The sequence below is a fragment of the Kryptolebias marmoratus genome, linkage group LG18, assembly GCF_001649575.2.
Source record: "Kryptolebias marmoratus isolate JLee-2015 linkage group LG18, ASM164957v2, whole genome shotgun sequence".
NCBI classification, from domain to species: Eukaryota; Metazoa; Chordata; class Actinopteri; order Cyprinodontiformes; family Rivulidae; genus Kryptolebias; species Kryptolebias marmoratus.
In genome coordinates, this window is record NC_051447.1 from 12,179,899 (window position 1) to 12,195,073 (window position 15,175).

The window sequence follows — 15,175 nt, forward strand, 5'->3', positions numbered from 1 at the left end:
CATATATGCTAAACATCAAGCATGATCTCCTCACCCATCACACGCACACTCACATACATTAAATCACTCCTACCATAAGGTTTCCACAAATCTTCTCTCCCATTTCAGTTCTTGATCAATAACAACCAAGCAGTTCCTTCTAAACTGCACATTTGCTCCCTCAGCTCCAGCACCAAACGCTTTTGCCGAAACACGAATTACCAAAGCTGCGTGAGCCTATACAACACGCTAAATTGATTATGGGGTTGAGAAGAACATTGAATTTATTTTTACTTCATTGTCTCCTTACATATCTGACACGTTCCCCCTGCTGATAATGGATTCTAGCTGTGCAACAGATGGGTACAATTCTAGCAATCCTGCTACATTAACATGCCTGTTCCAACAGAAAGGGACTCAAGCCAGTACAGAATATTTGTTAGCTGTGAACTACATAAAATACAATATGTAGCAACCTCCGACCTTCTATTTTAATAGCCTTGCTGCACTGCCATAAAAAAGTCATTTGGATTTGATTATTTAAAAAATGGTGTAATCAAGTACAGAAAAGGGGGTTAACACATTATGTTATCATTTATGCTTTAAACAGTTACTGTATAAACCAGAACTGATCACACCCCTGTGCTATACCATCTAAATGTGTAAACATTTGTCATTTTATCACTTGTATGCCCTTGATAACAGCGAAAAGTGAAATAAAATGCTTTTTTAAAAAAAAAAAAAAAAAAAGAAGCTATATTAGAATTACAGACCTTTCAATAAACAAAAAATCCAATTAAGGTCAGGGCACATTTTATGACTGATATTCAAGTTTCACTTTTCCTCGTGGTCATATTTCCTGATAAACTCAGAGCTCCTCAGGATGAAAAATATTGATATTACCAATATTTCTAATGACTGGTTCAAGCTGCACTTCATTGTCACCCACTGCCAAAAAGTGCAGGGAGATGATTATGTTTTTGCCTGTGTCTGTGTATGCATGTGTGCATGCGTGTGTGTGTTTGTGGGCCTGTCTGATGCCAAATGTTTTATAAACCACTGGACAACATTTAAGGAAACTTGCATAAAGAAATCTTTGCATGGACATCTAACTGTTGGAGTCAATCTGATTCAAGATGGCTGCAACACTCAACTGACCTTAAAAACTACAAACATGACTATAACCCACTTTTTTTTTTACAGATATTGAGCTAAAATGTGGTGTGGTAGTAGCTAAAACTGATCCTCAACACATTTTCTGAGCACTAACAGATTGTGTAAGATTGTTCTTTGACATTTTGCCATTAACTCTTTGGAGTCAACTCTGTTGGCAAAATGTCTGATGAACCACTGGATGGACTTGAATGAAACTTTCAGAAAATTATCATTGGATGTACATCTACAACTGACTGATTTAATTTAAGTGCTACCAATGGCACAAGGTCTTTGCGTAAAACTTTTGATTGTCTGGAGTCAATCCAATTTAAGATGGCAGTTACAACTAACCAGCATTAGCCACCACAAATTTGATGTAGTAGCAGTGGAGTGTCATTCACAACACATACTCTGAGAGTGAGATCTCGCAATATTGCATGAGAATGAGCATAACAATGTTTTTAAGGCTTGACCAAAATGGCTACAACAGTCATTTCTCAGCAGAAGATGATCTACGTCTAAAACTGGAGTGAAAGGTGGTAATGCGCTGCTTTTAATGAAATATATTTTGATACACTGCTTTTCACATTAAAACACTGAAAAGATGTTCTGTTGAATGTAAGTCAGGCTACATACAAGCACAGGTTACAATTTTACCCCAATTTTTTTTTTTAGAAATGTGATTTTAGCAGGTGCTTTGTTTTGGTCATGCAGGACTATGCCTTTTCTCAAGCTTCTACAGACAGAGATGCTTTGGTATATTGATAGGTTTCCACCGTACCTTCCATAAATGTCACATTTTGGGCTTGTGCAGCCTCCACCTCCCAGTGGACAACGTGCCGCTGTGGCAGCCAGGTTCACACTAAATGTGCTGAACCCATTTGAGCTGAACAAATGTACCTCTGTCTCGTCTGAGTGAAGAATGTGCAGTGACATTATGCAGTGACTTTTACATTGTCTGAGCTGTCACAGAAACTAACTCTCCATCTCTAACATCTGTGCCCAGTCTGACGAACTTATCCTTCCACTTTTCAGGTTGTGCAACTAGTTGAACTGAATGTGGCATCGTTTTAGAAGTGGTGTCACTGCTGCTCCGATTACTGCTATAATCACAGATCTTGTATATTTACGTATTTGTTAAGTCTTCTGGATTTTTTCAATGTGGAAACATAATGTAGATACTTCATAAGCAGTTTGCTGATGTAGAATCTCAGCCATCCAGGACATGGTAAATCCAAAAAAGGTTAAAAAACAAACAAAAAAACCCCAACAACTGGACTTCTGTTCTGTAGCTGCAGATGTTTTGCTTCTCATCCAAGGAGCTTTATCAATTCCAAAAAGCAGAGTGTGGAGTTCAAGCTTTTATACTGAGATGTTGTGTAAACTAGATTCACTTGGACATTACACTCACTCTCCGCACAATAGAGGCTCATTAAGGTCTTTGCTTGCCTGGCCCAGATGATCATTTCCTAAAGGTTTCATTAAAATCTGTTCAGTGGTTTATGAGGTATTTTGCCAACAGGCAGACAGAACTGAATCCAAATAGTTAAAGACAAAAAAATAAAGATCTTTTGCAAACTTTTTTTTAGAGCTCAGAGTATGTATTTGAGATCAGTCTCTGCTACTATCACAATAAATTTTAGATCAATGTGCAAAAAAGTGACTGAACTATAGCCATTTTGTATTTTTTTCAAGCCAGTTGGCTGTGGCAGCCATACTGAATCAGGCTGACTCCAAAAGTTAATCAAGTTCAAGATGTATGTTAAATGATTACATTCTGCAAGTTTTGATACAATTCATCCAGTGGTTCAAGATATATTTTGGTAACAGACCAACAGGCACACAAAGGTACAGGCAAAAACATTGTCTTTGCCTTTTGGCAGCAGGTAACAATAAGACAGAAGTAAATAAAAGCAACACAGACCTTGAATGCAAATTCAAAGATTTTTTATGATCACGTGTGAAATATTTCTCCACACTGTGAGGCGTCAGTGTTTCTGGTGTGACAGCAAACAAAGGGCAGCCCTCTATCACAGTCAGCCACCTGTGGGTTGTTGTCCCTGGTTCAGCCACACTGCCACCATGTTTAGCCTTCCCACAATGGACAGAAGCCCATCAGCTGGACTCAGTGTGACGCCTGGATTCTGTGAGCTGACGGCTGCATGAGATACAAAGAGGAATCCCACCAGGCACACGAACACAAAGAACCCACACAAACACCCCAACCCAAAATGGCACAGTTTAAGTGAACAAAGCCGCACACGTTTTCACAGCTTCTGCAGCAAAAACATTATGAATATGAATAACCCTCTGGCCCTGACTTCAGCAGCACCATTCTGTGCAACATTCAAGCCCTCAAGATGTCAACACAGAGACAGAAGGACAAACTGAGAAACAAATCTAACAACACAGTGTGGGCCAACAATGGCTTTAGGCATCAGTGATCTAATACCAAATTAAAAGAGCTTGTCCTGGAGATGTCCCAATGCACCTTTTGAAGCTGCACATCAGTATTCAGCAAAGTAGCTTTAATAAGTTGATCGATCGATGTCATTAAATGTAGTAAATTTAAATGTGGTAAATGTAAGTGTAAATATGAAAAGCATTGAAGCCGAAACTTCACATCTTTGGTACAATAGGTGAAAATTGGAGCCCCACGAGTTTAAGCTGTTTGCTTCTTTACCGCTTGCTCATTAATGAGCTCAGCACCTGCCTTTTGCTGGCTCGTCTATGCGTGCATACTCCCAGCTTGACCTAAAAGTTTATAATTCATCAGGATGACTAGTCTGCGGACTCGTGACAACAGCTTGCTGCAAGGGTGCAGATTGTATAGGGGTGGAAACGATGGCAGGAAGATTGTCCTCTAATCCAATTCGGTGGAAGCCATTTGAATAATTGATGTGGGGACATAAATTGGTCCATTCCAGATGTCCCCTGCTCCCTTAATCAATACTGATTCCCTTAATCAATGGTTGGCTGCCCAGCCCATGGCTTTGGCTGTTCTCCCTCCACAGTGCCATGCTGCAGCCAGAGCTTCCCATAGTCCAAGTCACAGGTGGTTGGCTGCAAAGTGGCTGTTTGCAGTGATAGACTCTGGGTAATTGAGGCTCTTTCCCAGTGGGGATGGGGTGGTGAGAGCAGCAGAGGGGACTACAGATTGGCCTCATGTCTGGGGGAGGCGTGTGACTTCCATTGGGAAATGATGGCAGACTGATTCAGATTCTGCTGTATATAGAAAACTTTCATTTTGCACTGACACAGACTTGAATAATTGGAATGCAGAAAATATATAGAGGCACAGCAGAGTTGATCACCAACTAAAGTAGAAACAAAGTCAACTGTCTTGAAGTTGTGGAGTAGGGTGTGAAAGACGTATTTGTTTACCTGAATAAGCTAATTTACATACTAATTCTGCACCTGAAAAATCAGGCAAATATGAGGTGTATACACACCACAGATAATAGTGGGCAGAAGAAGCTGCATGCCAGGATGCCAGGACAGAGTGGAGGCACAGTGGTTTGTGACAGCTGGGTGGCACAGCTGGGGGAGACAGATAACCCTCAGTCTGTTTGAGCTGACAAAGCACCCCTCCTCAGAAGACTGAAAACAACTTCACCTGGCTTTGCTCACTTTCTCCTCGTCCTATTGCTCTTGTCCCTCTGGACATCACTCTCTTTCAAGCTGCCTCTCATTTTATTCTTTTAAATTCTGTGTCCCCGTTACATCCCTCACCCTTTCAATATCCTCTTCATACCTGTCTTTCTTCCAAATGCAGCTTGCAGCTGACAGAATGGCGTCTGTGCGCACCTGGCCAGAGTCCTGCTGTCAGCGGGACATTACAGAGATTTATCAATGTGTCATCTATTTTAGGCCACAAAAATACCTCAGTGGGTTAAAAGTAGGAGAACACAGACATGCTATTAAAAATACCACACCATGCTTTTTAAAGGCATTGTCATTTTGACTTATATAAGTAATAGCCCATCGTCCTCCCTTTTCAAGTCAGTCACCACCTGAGCTGCTGAAGTGTCTTGACTAATGGTATCCCTCTAGTCGAATGTAAAATGAATGCACATTTGATTGTGTGCATGAGGGATTGAGACGGAAGAAGCATGGCATTGTGAACATGTTTTGCATAAAACACATGTAGATTAACTGTGTTTGAATGCAGTGTTTAACATTCAATCGCAATTCAAAACGCACACTTCGGCTCTGAAGTGCTGCTTGGTGCTGCCTGGCAGCATCCTCTGAGGGAGGTGCTGCTATAATCGATTTACACAGCAATCACAGATCTGCACACAGCAACCTTCAACAAGTCCTTGAGCACAATCTTTCTCTGCTGATCACAAGCCATCAGCAAAAAAAGCACTTGATGAAGTCAATGTTTGTGTGTGCATTCATAGGAACTTTAAGGGCAATAGCTTTTGTGACACCAGTGATTGTTACACTTGTGGTTGACAGATTAAGAGTAGTCTTCTCTGGATGTCATGACAATCAAACATCACAAATTACAAAAGAGCTGCTATAAACTTAAGTGTGAGGCTGTATTTCTTCTGAAACCATGTCTTGTTTTTAAAAAAAAGCATTTGTCATCTTCATGCAGGAAAGATGTGCTTCATATGTGTAACATTTAGTTTTCAGGCTAACCAGCCTTTGCTGTACAATGTCAGTGAGGAGATGTATAACTTGTTGAGGGATGCTCCATCACTTTCAGTTTCTATCTTATTTTGCTGCCAAATGGTGAGAATTAAAAGCAAATTTCTCCTCTAAGGGCATTTAAAATGAATGCAGGGAACCAACAAGCCTTTATGCCCAGGCTGAGAGGTAACCATGTACTGTGCATCATGAGAAAGTTCTGAAAAGCCCAAATGTCCTAAACTGGAAATAAAAGGACAGCAATGCAACAGACAGATCTCTGAAGGGTAATATAACCGATAGTGGTTCGTTTTAATCAGTCTATAGTGGCAGATTTAGTGATAAGATTTGGGGAATATCTGCTAATCGATCATCTTGACACAGGTGCTGACAACCTGTCATTTGGGGGAGGAAGCTAAATGTCTAACACCTCATCACTGGGGTGTATGTGACAGATTTGATGTTGGTTTTGACTCCTAATGGGCCCTTGGGTCACACAGCAGCCAGTAAGGATGTCATTTATGGGCCCAGAGGTCATATTCTAGTCAAGAAAACACACAAGCTTGGAAGTAACCACAGACATCATTGTCAGTGGGCAGGGAAAAGGTGAGTGTAGGATGTGCCCTCTCCATCTGCACAGTGCCACTGCAGTGTGCAGATGGATGTGGAGAGGGCCGAACAGATTGACAGAGCAAAGTGGGAAATGTACTTTTCAAAATGTCACCTTGCCACACTTTACCCCGCGAGAAAAAAAAATTGTGTGAAATTGAGCATCCAGAAAAAAAGTATATATATATATATATATATATATATATATATATATATATATATATATATATATATATATATATATCTTGAGCAGGGAATACAAAAAACTGACTCTTCACATTTTTAAAATTTCATGACACATAAAAAGTGAAAAGAAAACCAAATCATCGGGCAAGCTGGTATGATTTTAACACCTTTTTCAGCTCCGCATTTTTAGCTCAAGACTCTTATAAAGAACCTATGACAATTTGTTTTAATACAACTTATTGGAATCATTGGACAAAATAATAAATCTAGACAGCTTATACGAAAATATTATGCAAATGTGCCATAATAAGATGATTTGTAAAGATTTCTAGGACAGGATGACTGAGCTGAAAAGCAAGATAAACTTGATAAACAGATGGCAGATTACTGCTTCAGTAACATTTTAATATTTCTCATTACAATAAATGCTGTAAAGGGAACAGATGTCTAATGACTTTTTTTAAAACTTGCACTGACTCTGTTCAACATCAAGTTCACTTCCAAACTTCATTGTAGTTATGTTTACTTTTTGTTTTGTTTTTTAAAATAAAACTAAATTGTAAAAGGAAAATTAGGTCAATGAAGGTTATTATGCAAAACTTGCTAGAAGTCCCTAAACCATTATCAACTCTTCTATGAGCAGGACTTAATCACAAACCAATGGGCTTCACTGAAAAAATCCTGTCAAAAGTAAAACCAGTAAAAAAGTCTTTTAGCAAGCAGTCACGTAATCAAACAAAGGTTTTCTACTCAGCTAAAATGCTTACTTTATTCAGAGTATTCCCACTAGGCATGGGCTGGTATGAGATTGTGATAGTATCTTTCATAGTATTGAAAATTTAAAAGCATGATTTATTTGCTTTTATTTAAAAAAATATGCAAATGCTATTACTGCTGATTTCTAAATAATATCATATGTTGCTAAATAATGACTATATTATTTGGATAATAATATAATAATATTTATTATAATATTTAATTAGAGTTATTTGAAGTTTTAACGCACAGACTTTAATTAGGAGACAAGTGAGCACTAAATCATATATATATATATATATATATATATATATATATATATATACCTTCTTTCTTGTTTTTAGACATTTAAACTTAATGGTATGACAGAAAAAACTGTTTTTGACATGGACTTTTTTAACAGTTTTACAATTTTATACATTTAAACTAGTAACCGGCCCATGCCTAATTCCCACTAACAATATTTTTAGCAACAACCAAGTTGAAAGAACTAAAGTGTAAACATGTATTCAAGTGAGAGGATTTTGTAACAATTATGGTATGTTTTGTTTTTTCTAACTAATCAAAAGAGACTACAATCCTTGGAATCAGTCCAATGCTGAACAACATGAGACCCTGAAAGAACTACAGTGTGTTCCAATACTGCCACTTATTTCCTACCATTAAGGTTTATACTTGATACACCATAGTGCTGATTCACACTTTACTTTCTGCACACATTTTGTTTATATATGTAAAAATGTAATGAGATGTGGAAATTTGCTCATACGCTGCTTCTTAAATATTCAGCCTAAGGAAAACCGCTACCACCAGTAAATAGTTTTTGGTTTATTCAAGTAAAGACAATGCAGAGGCTTAGTGAAAATGTCCGTCTTTCATTCTTTCACACAAGCTCAAATGCAAATGTCTATAAAAACTGCAACATTTCAAAGTGAAAAGAAGTAGTAAAAAAAAGGATAATTGACAGGATGTCAAGTTGCACCTGACCTTCAAGGTATAGCATAATAGCTTTCAGTTAAGTGGTGCATAGCAGCTGAAAGCATCTGAATGTCACATCTGCAGAACAATAGAGCCTCTGCTGCAGCACAGAAAAACTGTCACTTAGAAACTGCATCATACAGCACATCAACTACAAAACCTCACACTACACACAGATTATCTTTCCATTTTTTTGACACAAGAGCAGACTAAAAGCAGACGCTGATACACAATCAAGCGATCAGTTCAAACCCCAAATCTTAACCCTCCTAAACAGTATAAAATTTTCAAATATGTCTGTGAGAAACTCAACTCTAAGAGTAAACTTTGCACTCCTGACAAAGCTGAAAATGAATCCACGGTGACGATCGTTTTGAGAGTTACTCCCTCTACTGTAGCACATCGGTTAGTCCACAATATCTGACAAAAACTATCAGAGTTGTCGTGACAACTGCAAGATGAGCTCTAAAACAATGCTGCTGGTGTGCTCTCTTTTTTTTCTGGGAACACCTGGCTGCTGAGGTAGATCTACACAGACTGGTGCAAAGTACATTGCTGATCCCAAGTGAGCGCTGCGGAGCAACGTGTGATCTATCCGCTCTATGCCAAAGAGCAAGTCTGACATCTCCTCCTCTCTACACTTCAAAAACACATCAATCAAGTCAGTCAAAATGTCAGAGAACTTCTACTTGTCATTGTCGGCTACTTTGCTGTGATTGATGGTCTGATGGCTGTCTCCCTCTATCCCTAAGCACCGTCCCACTGCCCATCCCTTAAACTCGCATCAATTTGCACACCATGTGAAAAATAACAAATGATAATGTTTTGAAAAATGATTCACAATATCCTCCAGCAATTTAGATAAACAATTCCACCTTACTAAAAGGAAGGAGCAAAACAGAAACAGATAGCAAGAGAGGGGGAGAATGGGAGATGTGCCAGCATTGCTTTTTATAATGACATTTATGGCTTAGAGGCTGCGAGAAAATGTTTGTCTGTGTGTGCGTGTGTGTTTTGAAGAGCAGAAAATGCTTTGAATACAAGATGTACACAGGAAGATCCAGTGGCCTCTATAGGCAATCTGCATATACATATACATATGATCTATTAGGCTGCAATTTTATGGAAAAGCTGCAACAGCGGAAAATTCAGCCTCTCAAATTGTCTATACAGATATCTGTGTATAAACACTCAAACTGGGCAGAGTATAAAGCCCTTGAGGCTTCTTTTTCGCTCCTCTTATTCTCCTCATTTGTGTTTTTCACAAACTCCATTCAACTTTCATCTTCCATCTGCCATGTTACTTTTTTCCTCCATTTTCTCACTCTCCACTGAGTGTTCCCTGCTAACATAATTTGTCTGTTTTGCTCAATATCCATGTGTATTCTCTCTAGCATTTCATTTTACACAGTGCTCCCCTCTGTCCGTCGCTTCATAATGCTGTTCTGCTGTCCTTTCCCTTCCTCCTGGTTCCCCCTCACCCAGAACTATCAAACAGCTTTGAGAAGCGAGCAGCAGAGATGATGAGAGGGATTGTAATCCTAATGCTGTGACATGATGCCCTGTCCCTGCACCCTTTGATCAATTGTTTTCATCAAGGACTAGCTCAGTGGTGAACCATGCTAATTAGGCACGTCAACCAAACAAAGATGTCTCCCACTAATTGAGGTGAAGTCAGAGAGATTGAAGGAAGTGTGGACACAACTGTCTCGGTGTGTCAGAAAAGGAAAGCTCAGCCAACTTGCTGTCTGTGGGAAGCCTGTATGTGTGTGTGTTTACATGTGTGCCTGGTGGGAATTGACTTGATACCCCCTTGAGGGAGCCGATAATGGTGGCCTTTCCTTTTGAGCATTGGCTTTGCAGCTGGAGACAGAATGTAAATGGATGGCCTTGTTTTCCCTATGTGCAATAAGATTTGTACCCTTTACTGTGGTATGGTTACTATTGCACTTTTATCATTAAAATTCTAGTGGGGATCCGTGTGAGGTCAACATGAAAATTGAAAGAAAGAAAAAAAAAAGGGCGAGGGGCAGGGGGGGGCAGCTGTTCACTTTATTCTCAAATTACATAAGCTCACCAACACACTGAATTCATCCACAATGGAAACGGATCTGTTCGCTGCCCAGTTTAGTCTCTTAAATAAACATTATTGACATGTTTAGAGCTAATCCAAGCGACCTCTGCAGTTTGGCCTTTCATGATTGATATTATTGGCGTGTTTACAATAACTGAACGACTGTGCATCTGTTATTCCCAGGACATCCATATGTTTGTAATTGATCTGCAAATAAGAAAAATGTCTTTAGACAGCGATATGTCGGGTCATAAACAACATGTGAGAGAGATGGAAAAAGGGCTGGAGCAATAACAGAAGACCAACAAGAAGAAATAATTTTAGACCACAGCTATAATATTAAGGAACAGGAAATGTTTTATTAATAACTGGTAACTGCCTATTAAGTCAAAGTAACATACATATGTATAATAATTTACAACTATATTTTCTTTTAAAGTGAAAATCTTAATCAAATCAAAGGCTTAGCATTTCTTGAAGGAATGCATGTCACTCGCAGCCTTTCATGCCAGAGTTTTTAACTAAGATTATCTTAGGATGAAAATTGATGGAGTTATAGCTGTTTTGGTCAAACCTTGTGAATGACATTATGTGCAATCTTATGCAATATTGCAAGATGTATTAGAGCTCAGAGTATGTGTTGCTCATGACTAACAGCTACTAACACCAAAATTTAACTCAGTATCTTTTAAACTAACTGAGCTACTAAGGTTTATTAAGGTGACTTAGCTGTGGCGACCATCTTGAATGTTGCTGAATCCAAAAGTTAATCAGTTGTAGTTGAAAATCTAATTACTAATTTGAGTTTCATTCAACTCTGCCTAGTGGTTTATGAAATACTTTGATAACATGACACACACACACAGACACAGGCAAAAACCTCATCACCCTTTCACCTGTTGTGGCAGATATTCCACAAGCATTAACAGTTAAAGAGTAAAGCAACTCTAGAAAAATTACTAAAAACCAAAAAATTATTTACAACACATTAGTAGTATAAAGCTTCAGCAGCTAAGAGGATTTATGATTTAACAACAAAAAAAAAATCCCAGACTCCTTACAAATCTATAAACCAAAATGGCAAAATGTTAACTAGGTCTCCAAATCTAAATCTAAACATGTAGGAAAGTTTGTGGTTGAAAAAGGGATATATTCTATCATTAAATGTGAGGCTATTTGTGCAGCAACGGAAGATGGCTAAAATTGGGCAATGTAAAAGGACAACAATCCTAATCAAACCAGTAAAGTTTATAACAGATTGACTGAAACAGTAAAAAAAGTGTTGCAACAGACCAGCCAAAGTCCAAACAACAACCTGATTAAAATGCTGTGGAAGAACCCTAGCAGTCCTCTGCTGGAGACAAACATTCCCCCCTAATTATGAATGAGGGCAAGACATGCTGGCTAAGGCTGATTTTTAACAAGTGTCCAGCTACTGACTTCAAAAAATCAAGTCAACTAGTTATTGTCAAACAGGCAGTCATATAAATTTGCCTAAATGAAAGAACTAATGGCCAATAAAGTTCAACTGGGAGGAATCATGTATCTTTAAGTGGGTTAGAAAAAAGGTTGATCTGCAGGTAGTTAAAGATTGAACTTTCTTTTGTGACACCATTAACCTATAATTGAGTAATGAGTTGGGAGGTTGCTCGTATAACTTAATATATCTGTGTAAATATTGGCAGTGTGTACAATTTATTTTCCAGAAATGACCTGTAAAAGTTAAAGTTCAAACATTTCTGTTTACTGTACATTTACAGATACACAAAAGCCACTGAATTTACAGGAACTTAACTGATGCACTCACGTCATTCAGCCATGACATTCCAACCATCGACAGCTAGAGTGAGTAATACTGCTCATCTTGTTATAATACAATGTTCTGCTGGGAATAATACTGCAACATAAAACCAAAGGCAGGTGTCACCATAAATAGCTATTGAACTTATTAAACACATTTTGCATTACCCTTAAATTCTCATGTTAACATAAAAATCAAACATAATTGCATCAGTTACATTTATGAAAAGGACATCAACTAATTTATGTACAATGCAATTCCTACCTTTGTATAATTACCAACAAATAAAAATCAATAAATAAATCTAATAAAAATAACCTTGCCTAAAGGGTCTTGTTTAGTTTCCTGGTGACCCTTGCATTACCAGATACCTCTACTTGATGTGATGAAATGCTACACAGAGAGAAAAACTGTTCTGATTTCACACTCTGATCTCAAATGTCAGTATAAAACTTGAAAAATTAAAAATTAATTAAACTGAATTCATTATAAATTTCATCACATATCTGTAGCTCATGCACTGACAGCTTTTGAACATTTCAGCAATTTCTGTAACAACTTTTTAGATATGTCTATTTGATCTTTATTTCCATGGACTTGCTTCAAACATAAAGCGCTCTAATGTTTGTTAGTCCCACTTAGATCTCGCCTCACTTTATCCCATTGTCCCAATATCCCATATGAAATGCTCGTTATTTTAGCTAATTTCTTAGTGATATTCAGAACAGCCCACTTTGAGTCAAAGGAAAAACAAACATCGTTGTAATACACAGCTTGTTGGGAACAGTACGCAGTTCATTGTAGGACTGCAGACACTTTTTGACTTGTCACAGCTGCCAGCTCGTCTGTATTTGTGACTGGCTGTCTGGCTTCTGTGCTGCAACATGTCTGAAAAGACAACCAGCCAGCTCTGTCTTTCTATATGCCAAAGTAAATTACCGAGCTTTGTAGGAAAGGGAGTGGAAGAGGGCAAGATTGGTCTGTCTATGTGCATGAGCATCCAAGTACAATATCTCTCACATCTTAAATCTCCTCCTAATCTTGTTATAATTGCCTTGTGAGCCTCTCAGATATCCTCAAAATTAATGCTCATTCTTCCATCTGACCTAGCTACTTCACATTCACCTCCACAACAATGGAAAACTTCACATTTCTTTAACTAGACACATTTTTTCAGAGGTACACAGCAGATAAAACCAAATACTTTTATAAGAAACAGCTGAGCTTGTGTAATCCTTGAAAAGAAAATAGAACTAAACTTTTCGTCCTGGGAACTCATGAAGCACCTAAATTTGATAACCACAAAGATTCTTAAATTGTAAAATAGAGATACTAATATAAAAGTTCATATAAAGGTTTCTGGACTCAACTGTGTGTAAAACTGTGGGTCTTTGCAAGACTAAAAAAAAAAAAAAAAAATTGGGAGGACAGGGCAAAGGCACAGAAAGTCCAAGATGCCCGAGGAAGAGAGATAATTGGGTGTGGAGATGCTTACAATGGGTTTTGTTGTTGCCATGGTGATAGACTTTATGTAAACACTGACTAAGCCAGGCTTCTTATAGAAACGACAAAGTAGTAAAACTGGAGACACGCAGATTGAAATCCATCACACAAGCATGCAGACAGAATTAGACACAAACTGACAAACAAATGAATGCAAATACAGAAATCACAGTTACATACACACACACTGTTTCCTGTGGTCAGGTAGAAACAGTTAGCTGTGGGAATTGTTTTGTGCCAGAGATTATGAAGTCCATGGATGGCACATTTTCCATCACGGCCTCAGGCATCAAAGCTGAAGTCAGCCAAGTCACCAACATCTTTGCAATGCCCAGGGGAGCACAACCAGAATTACATTCACCACATTCAATCTAAAAACAGGGCCTCAAGATGCATGTGTTTTATGAAAATAATGTAAAAATGGGGAAACAATGAAATGAAGATAATTCTCTCTTTCCAGTCTTATCTAAACTCTGCTCCCACTGGACATATACAGACAGCATCAGAGGAGCTACTGTTAAATGATAACCTTGTTTCTGGAAGGCAGAACTATTCCTAAATTAAACCTCTTGTGGATACAGAGTACTCATTTCAGTTAAAGGTTACAGACTGAAACACTATCTTCTTTTTCTTTCAGCTGTTCCCTTTTCAGGAGTTGCCACAGCAAGTCAACCTCCTCCATCTAATTCTGTTTTCTGCATCCTCTGTCCTTACGCCAAATACCTCCATGTCCTCTCTAACTACATCCATATATCTCCTCCTTGGCCTTCCTCTTTGTCTTTTTCCTGGTAGCTGCATCCCTAATATCCTTCTACCAATATACCCACGGTCCCTCCTCTGCACATGTCCAAACCATCTCAGTCTGGCCTCTCTAACTTTATCTCCTAGTTGTTCAACCTGTGCTGTACCTCTGATGACCTCATTTCTAATCCTATCCATCCATCCTCAAGAAGGGGTTCAGACCCAATCCTTGATGCAGTCCCACCTCCACATTGAAGCTATCAGTCCCACCTACAGCACACCTAACCACTGTCCTGCTGTCCTCATACATGTACTGTACCAGTCTAACATACTTCTCTGCTACTCCAGATTTGCACAACTCATCATATGCCTTCTGTTTTGCCTTTGCTACCTCCCTCTTTGCCATACGTTGCATCTCCCTATATTCCTGTTTGCTCTCTTCAGTCCTCTCACTGTCCCATTTCTTCCTGGCTAACCTCTCTGTTATAAAGCGCTTTGGATCGCCTTGTTGCTGAAAAGTGCTATATAAATAAATCTCACTTCACTTCACTTCACTCTTCCTCTGGACAACTTTCTGCACTTCACTATTCCACCACAAAGTTTCCTTATCTTTTCTCTGTCCAGATGACACACCAAGTACCTTCCTACCTGTCTGCTGGTGTAGATTCTCAGTCATCCAGGCCATGGTAAATTCAAAAAAAGTTAAAAAACAAAAACAACTGGACTTCTATTCTGTAGCTGAAGACGTTTCGCTTCTC